Below are 8,645 nucleotides of genomic sequence, written 5' to 3' on the forward strand. Positions count from 1 at the left end.
GGATGAGGGTGGAGAAAACAGTGCGACAATGAATGAATGAAAACCCAAAATATCTGTAAATGTTCATTAAAACTAATAAAATTTAATTAAAAAATAGAAAAATGGTCGGAGGTATCCCACTCCCTGATTTCAAATCCTACTATACTGCCGTGGTGGTTAAGACAGCATGGTGCTGGTACAATGACAGACACATAGATCAATGTAATAGAATTGAGAACCTGGAAACCAGCCCATCTATCTATGGTCAACTGATTTTTGACAAGGAAATTAAATCAGTCAAGTGGGGAAATGGCAGTCTTTTTAACAAATGGTGTTGGCAATTGGAAAATCATCTGCAGAAGACTCAAGCAAGATTCACATCTCACTCCATATACAAAAATCACCTCAAGGTGGATCATGGATCTAGGACTAAAACCAAGGACTATAAACTTCATTTACAAACCTTGGAAGAATTCTAGTAGTCCTAATCCACAGCATACAGTCTTCCAAGTATCCTGAAAAATCTACAACCAGGAGAAGATATAAAATTGATGAATTGGGCCTTCTAAGAATCAAATCCTTATGCACATCCAAAAACTCCTCCAACAGGGTAAAAAGGGAAGCCACAGACTGGGAAAAAGTGTTTGGTAATGACATGTCAGATAAGGGTCTTATATCTAGAATTTATAATATACTTGAGCACCACAACAAAATAAAGGTAAATAATACAATTGGAAAATAGGTACAGGACATGAACATACACTTCATCAAAGAAGACATTCAGATGGCCAACAAGCACATGAAGAAATATTCAAAATCCCTAGTTCAAAGAGATATGCAAATCAAAACAACTATGAGATAACATCTCTCCCCAGTCAGAATAGCAAAATTTAACAGAAGAGCAAGCAACAAATGATGGTGAGTTTGTGGAGAAACCTTTATTCACTGTTGGTGGGAGTGTAAAATTGTGCAACCACTGTGGAAAATGGTGTGGAGCTTTCTCAAAAAGTTGCAAATAGAGATACCATTTGACCCAGCAATTCTACCACTGGGAATATATCCTATAGAGACCATAACCAACATCCAAGCAGATATATATACACCCATGTTTATCATGGCTTTGCTCACAATAGCAAGGAGTTGGAAACAACCCAAGTGCCCATCAACAAATGAATAGATAGAGAAGTTGTGGCATATTCACACAATGAAATACTACGCTGCATTGAAAAACAAGGAACTCATGCAATATTTTTCAAAATGGATGACCCTTGAGGACAGACATTATGCTGAGTGAAGTGTTTCTGTCACAAAAGGACAGATACTGCATGGTACCACTGTTGTAAAATGGGACTGACATCAGGGTTGGGGTAAGACTGGAAAAAAAAACTGGATGAATTATGTATGAATTATGTATACTGGATTGAAACAGATGAGGGAGAGAACAATTTAAAAGCGATATATAATAGGGTATTATTATTATCACAAGAGTCCAGAATTAAGGTTGTAATTTTTCTTTTACTTTTCAAAAAGAGGAGTGAACTGGGGGGAGGGCTGGGCAGAGAGAAAAGTGCAACAATGAATGGAAACCCAAAATCTCTGTAAATGTTCATTAAAATTAATAAAATATTTTTTAAAGCGTAAATGATTATTTACTTTCTAACTCAATATCTCCAACAAATTGAAAAAGAACAGCAAGAAAACCAGATAATCTTTAAAGAAATGGAAATAATAAAATATAGAGCAGAAATAAACGAAATAGAAAACAGAAGAATTGAAATCATCAACAAAACCAGAAGTTGGTTCTTTGAAAAGGTAATAAAGTCAACAAACCACCAGTAAATTTATAAATAAAGAGAAAAACACAAATAATCCAAGTAAGAGAGTAAAAGGGCAAAGTCACAACAGAATCAACTAAAATAAAAAGGTTAATAACTGTGGAATATGATGTAAAACTGTACTCAAACAAATATGAAAATTTAGAGGAAATGGAAAATTAGAAACTCACAACCTACCTAAATTGACATAGACCTAAATAGAATACCTGATCAGACTCATTTAAAAAGAAGAAACTGAACAGGCAATAAAAATCTTCCAACCTAAAAACAGCCCTGTACCAGATCTTTTACAAGTGAATTTTATCAAATATTCAGAGAAGAATGGTCAATAATTCTACATAAAGTATTTCAGAAAATAGAAGAAGATGGATTTGTCTCAGACTCATTCTATGAAGCAAGCATATCCTTGATACCAAAGTCAGATAAAGACACCACCAAAATAGAACAGATAGGCCAATATCTACCATGAACATAGATTAAAAAATTCTGAATAAAATTCTGGCCAATAAATCTAACAAAACATTTTAAAAAATAATACATCATGGCCAAGAAGAATTCCTAACAGGTATTCAAGGATGATTCAACAGAAGAAAAACAAACAATGCAAATCATATTAACAAAACAAAGAACAAAAGCCACATGATCCTATCAATTGATAAAGAAAAGTCCTTTAACAAAATCCAACACTCTTTCATGGTTAAAACACTCAACAAAATAGAAATAGAAGGAAGTTTCCCCAACATAGTAAAAAGTACATATGCAAAACCAAAAGCCAACATTATTGTCAATGGAGAAAAATTAAAGGCATTCTCTTTAAGAACAGTAACTAGGCAAGGATGCCCACTATCACCTGTCCTATTGGAAGTCTTAGTGAGAGCAATAAGACAAGAGAAGAAAATAAAAGATATCCAAATTGGCAAAGAGGAGGTAAAATTGGATCTATATGCAGATGATACACTAGTACACTTAGAAAACCCTAATGGCTCAGTAGGAAAATTACTGGTTTAGTTACCAATTCAGCAAAGTGATAGGATACAAGATCAATATACAAAAATCAATTGGATTTCTCTACAGTGACAAAAAAAAAAATACAGAACTGGAGCTAAGAAAAGCAATATGCATCACAATAGGTAACCACAAGATTAAATATTTGGGAGTAAATTTAACTAAAAACACAAAAGACCTATTCAAAGAAAATGACAAACATTACTGCAAGAAACAAAAAGAGATCTGGAGAAAAGGAAGAATTTAACATGCTCATGGATAAGAAGACTCAATATCATGACAATTACAATTCTACCAAAGGCAATCTACAAGTTCAATGCAATCCCAATATAAATACCAATTCCATTCTTCAATGAGATGGAAAAGAAAATTTCCAATTTCATCTAGAATGGAAAGAGACCTCAAACACGTTAAGCACTCCTGAAAAAGAGAAACAAGTTGGAGGCCTCTCACTCCATGATCTCAAGTCCTACTACACAGCTGTGGTAGTCAAGATAGCATGATACAAGTACAGTGACAGACACATAGATCAATGGACTATAATTAAGAACCCAGAAATCAGCACATCTACCTATGTTTAACTGATTTTTGACAAGGAGATGAAATAAATTAAGTGGAGAAATGAAAACCTCTTTAACAAATTATGTTGGGAACATTGGAAAACTATCTGCAGAAAATTCAAGCAAGACTTACATCTCACACCATACACAAAAATCAACTCAAAATGGATCAAGGATGTAGGAGTAAAGTCAAGGACTATAATCTTCATCTGAGAAAAGCTTGGAAAAACTCTAGAAGCTCTAATCCACAACATGTACCGTCTCCTGAGCATCCTGAAAAACCTACAACCAGGAGAAAATAAAGTAGATGAATATGACCTTCTAAGAATGGAATCCCTATACACATAAAAAACAACAACAACAACAACAAACAAACAGACACACACAGCTCAGTCTCCACTGCCGCCACCGTCTCTGCACTCACTGGCTTGCTCTCCCGCCGCAGCCCTCCTCTCGGTAGCCATGGAAGAAGAGATCCGCTGCCCTGGTCATCGACAACGGCTCCAGCACGTGCAAGGCCGGCTTCGCCGGCGACTACACCCGCCGCGTGGTCTACTGATCCATCGTGGGGCGTCTCCGCCACCAGGGCGTGATAGTGGGCATAGGCCAGAAGGACTCACGTGGGCGACAAGGCGCAGAGCAAGTGGGGCATCCTGACGCTCGAGCACCCGATCGAGCACGGCATCGTCACCAACTGGGACGACATAGAGAAGATCTGGCACCACACCTTCTACAACGAGACGCGTGTGGCCCCCAAGGAGCACCCGGTGCTGCTGACCGAGGTGCCCCTGAACACCAAGGCCAACCGCGAGAAGATGACCCAGATCATGTTCGAGACCTTCAACACTCCCACCATGTACGTGGCCATCCAGGCCGTGCTGGCTGTACGCCTCGGGCCGCACCACAGGCATCCTCATGGACTCCGGCGACAGTGTCACCCACACGGTGCCCATCTACTAGGGCTACAGGCTGCCCCACGCCATCCTGCGTCTGGACCTGGCCAGCCGCGACCTGACTACCTCATGAAGATCCTCACCGAGCACGGCTACAGCTTCACCACCACAGCTGAGTGAGAGATCCTGTATGACATCAAGGAGAAGCTGTGCTACATGGCGCTGGACTTCGAGCAGGAGATGGCCAATGCCGCCTCCTTGTCCTTGCTGGAGAAGAGCTACGAGCTGCCCGACGGCCAGGTCATCACCATTGGCAATGAGCACTTCTGGTGTCCAGAGGCGCTCTTCCAGCCGTCCTTCCTGGGGATGGAGTCGTGCAGCATCCACGAGACCTCCTTCAGCTCCATCTTGAAGTGTGACGTGGACATCAGGAAGGACCTCTACGCCAACACCGTGCTGTCGGGCGGGACCACCATGTACCCAGGTATCGCCGACAGGATGCAGGAGATCACCCCAGCACCATGAAGATCAAGATCATCGCACCGCCCCCCCCCCGAACGGAAGTACTCAGTGTGGATCAGCGGCTCCACCCTGGCCTTGCTGTCCACCTTCCAGCAGATGTGTATCAGCAAACAAGAGTACGACGAGTCGGGCCCCTCCGTCGTCCACCGCAAATGCTTCTAAACGTTCTCTCCAAACAATATCAAGTCTGAGCTTTCAAGTAAATCACAAACACCAGGATCCAATGACATGTATGATAAGGGACTTATATCTAGAATTTATAGAATACTCCAGTACCTCAACAAGATAAAGGTAAACAATCCAGTTGCAAAATGGATACAGGATATGAACTGACACTTCACTGAAGAAGACATTTATTTAGATGCCAAACAAACACATGAAGAAATGTTCAAAATCCCTAGCTCTAGGAGAAATGCAAATCAAAACAACCATAAGGTATCATCTCTCTTTAGTAACAATAGCAAAGTTCAACAGAGCAGCAAAGAACAAATGCTGGTGAGGCTGTAGAGAAATTGGAACCCTTATTTGTTGTTGGTGGAAGTGTAAAATGGTGCAACCACTATGGATGGCACCTATGATGCTTTCTCAAAAATTTGGAAATAGAAATGCCATTTGACCCAGCAATGATGCTTTCTCAAAAAGTTGGAAATAGAAATGCCATTTGACCCAGCAATTCCACTACTGGGAATATACCCTAAAGAAACCAGAACCACAACACAAACAGATAATTTGCATACTTTCAGTTATTGCTAATCAGTGAACTTTTGATATGAGACCCTTGTCTGAAATGGTAGTGCCAATTTTTTCCCCTCAGTCAGTAGGTTTTATTTTTACTCTGTTGGAAAATGTTTTTGATGCATGCAGGGATTTAATCTTTAGAAGGTCCCATTCATCAGTTTTATCCTCTCCATATTATGCATTTTTAGTTGTATTTGGCAGTCTCTTTAGATTGCAGAGTAGGCTGTCCAAGTTTGATCTCAGTTTGTCTCTGAATGAACCCTATGGTTTGGGGCTTTACTCTCAGGTCTCTGATTCACCTTGAGTTGATTTTTGTGTATAGTGTGAGGTGTGGATCCTGTTTCAGCAGACCGGTTTTTCCAGCACCATGTGTTGAAGAGTTTGTTATTTCCTCATTTGACAGGTTTTATTTCTTTGCCAAATATCAGTTGACCATAGATAGCTGGGTCCATTTCTGGTTTCTCAATTTTGACCCATTGGGCTGTGTGCTTGTCACTGTACTAGCACCATGCTCTTTTGGTTACTACCATTGTGTAGGAAGTTTTGAAGTCAGAGTGTGCTATGCCTCCTGCTTAATTTTTTTTTCCAGAAGTGTTTTTCTTATTTGAAATTTCTTTCCTTTCCAAATAAACTTGATAATTTCCCTTTCTATTTCCTTGAAGAATAAATTTGGTATCTGTATTGGAATTACATTAAACATGTAGATTGCTTTTGATAGGATTGTCATTTTCACAATATGTTTTCCTATATATGAACAAGGAATGTTGTTCCACTTATTTAGGTCTTTTATTCTGTCTCACAGAAATATTCTGTAGTTTTATTTGTATAGGCCTTTTTTGTCTCTAATTAACTTCACTCCCAAATATCTCAATGTGTGGTTGGCTATTGTAAATGGTATTGTTTTATTGGTTTCCTTCGCTGAATTCTCTTTGTTACTGTAGAAAAATTCCACTGATTTTTAGATGTTGATCTTATATCCTGCCACACTCCTAAATTGGTCTATTAGCTCTAACATTTTTGTTGCTGTTGTTGAGTCCTTGGGGCTTTTTTGTGTACACTATCATATCATCTGCATAGATCGATAGTTTTACCATCTTTTTACTGATCAGGATGCTCTTTCCTTCCTTCCTTCCTTCCTTCCTTCCTTCCTTCCTTCCTTCCTTCCTTCCTTCCTTCCTTCCTTCCTTCCTTTCTTTCTTCTTAAAAGATATCCCAACTTAATGTAAAAGGTACAACATACTAACATAAAAGGACACAAAAATAAATATCAAGAAATACAAAGCATACACGTAAATGTACAATACAGCCTCACTGATTCAAATGTTGGTTTGTACTTTCATCTCTAAAATGAATGCTTTCTATAGCATGACTAACATCATTTACCTGCTTTGGACAGTCTTTCAAACATGTTATTGGCATCATTTACATATCAAAAGCAGTATATTATGATACATAATTTCAAGGATCTTTTAAACATGTTTATACATATATTTTCTTTTCTTCTTCTTCTTCCTCCTCCTCCTCCTCCTCCTTTTTCTTCTTCTTCTTCTTCTTCTTCTTCTTCTTCTTCTTCTTCTTCTTTTTCTTCTTCTTCTTCTTCTTCTTCTCCTTCTTCTTCTTCTTCTTCTTCCTCTCTCTTTCTTTTTCCCTTCCCCACCCTCCCTGCCCCAGTAGGTAAATCATATTCCAGGACATAATTAATTGTATTTCTAAAATTTCAGTACATATTTTTCACTACTTCAGACTAGACATCCTTCCTTTCAAAACAGTATATTTTTCTTTGGTAAAAATCACATAATTGGTAGTAAGATAAAGGAACAAAGAAATGACTAGAAAGGAATTGGAGAGGTCAGAGAAACCTTTCAGTAGATAAAGCTCCTTTAGCATGCCTAAAAGAATGAAAGGATTTAGGGATCAGAGCAGCAGGGTGAGCATCCTGGACCACAAGAAAGGCTTGGGCTGTTATATTTTGTTCCATCCAACCATGGCTCACAGGGGCAAAAGTCGAACCCTTTTAAGCATCTCGAAGTCTGACTAGAAGCATTTGCCCTCTACCTCAGCAGTCAAGTGGGCCAAATTCTGTTGCCTGTCCCTGATGTAAGCAGCATTTTCTTGGAGATGCTACAGAATGTCCTGCTCCTCCTTGTCCAGTCATGAAAGGAACATTTGCTTTTCTTCATCCAGCTGCCTGTGAAGCTCCTCAAATTTCTTTAAGATCTGCTGCCAGTGACTCTCCACCATTCTCTTGAGCTCTCCTGGCTTTTTCTCCTCAGATGACTTGCAATGGGTGATATCCAGCAGCTTCTGCTCCAGGGGGTACAGGCACTCCTGTAGCTTCTCCTTGTACTCCTGTGTGGCACTGTCCAATGGCACAATGATGTGGGACTCATGGGTGTAGGAAACTGAACATGTACAGGCTTTTGGTATTCACAGCAGGAGAGGTTGAGGGCCTCACGGTGCTGAGGGCAGAGGTTTTTATCCTGGAGCTTCCTTTTGACAGCTTGGAGCTGCTTGGCAATTTCCACCATGCTGCCTAATTGCTGATTAGGCCAGGACATCTTTTGACACACAGGACATGGGAAGTCCCTTTCCAAGTCCACAAGCAAGTAATGCAAACTCTGCAGAAGTTGTGCCCACAGTCAGTGATGACAGGCTCCTTCCGGTACTCAAGGTATACAGAGCAGCTTGCTTCCACTTGTAAGTTCTCCAGAGCTGCAGCTGCGGAGGCTGCAAAGGCCTCCATCTCTAACAGTTTCAGCTCTGCCATTACACCAGCATTACTCATTTCCTTCCTCTGCAACACGACTCTATTTCCTTCTCTTATTGTATTGTCTTAGCAAATACTTTTCAATAAGTATTTACCCAAAATGATGACAGCGGACATCCTTTTCTCATGTTTTTAGCTTTTCTCCATTGAGAATGATGTTAACTCTTGTTTTTTCATATATACTATTCACTGTGTTCTGTTGTGCAAGTTGAGAATAGTGAAAAAGAATCAGTAGTCAGAAAACATGGGCATGGTGACAGGAATGAGGCTGGAGATAGAATGATTGAATTTTGTAAAATCAATGACTTATTCATTGCAAATACATTTTATAAGAGACACAAACGCA

The 8,645-nt window shown here is 39.6% G+C and overlaps 2 pseudogenes; one reads left to right on the forward strand and one right to left on the reverse strand.

The window, feature by feature from the left end:
* Positions 1-4,956, forward strand: part of LOC102846520 — a 15,124-nt pseudogene extending 10,168 nt beyond the window's left edge.
* A 2,565-nt stretch (positions 4,957-7,521) lies between these two features.
* LOC102846922 lies at positions 7,522-8,299 on the reverse strand (annotated as a pseudogene).
* Positions 8,300-8,645: the final 346 nt, after the last annotated feature.

This window comes from Elephantulus edwardii, unplaced genomic scaffold, assembly GCF_000299155.1.
Source record: "Elephantulus edwardii isolate Elephantulus edwardi_28Jun2011 unplaced genomic scaffold, EleEdw1.0 scaffold00524, whole genome shotgun sequence".
In the NCBI taxonomy this organism is placed as follows: domain Eukaryota; kingdom Metazoa; phylum Chordata; class Mammalia; order Macroscelidea; family Macroscelididae; genus Elephantulus; species Elephantulus edwardii.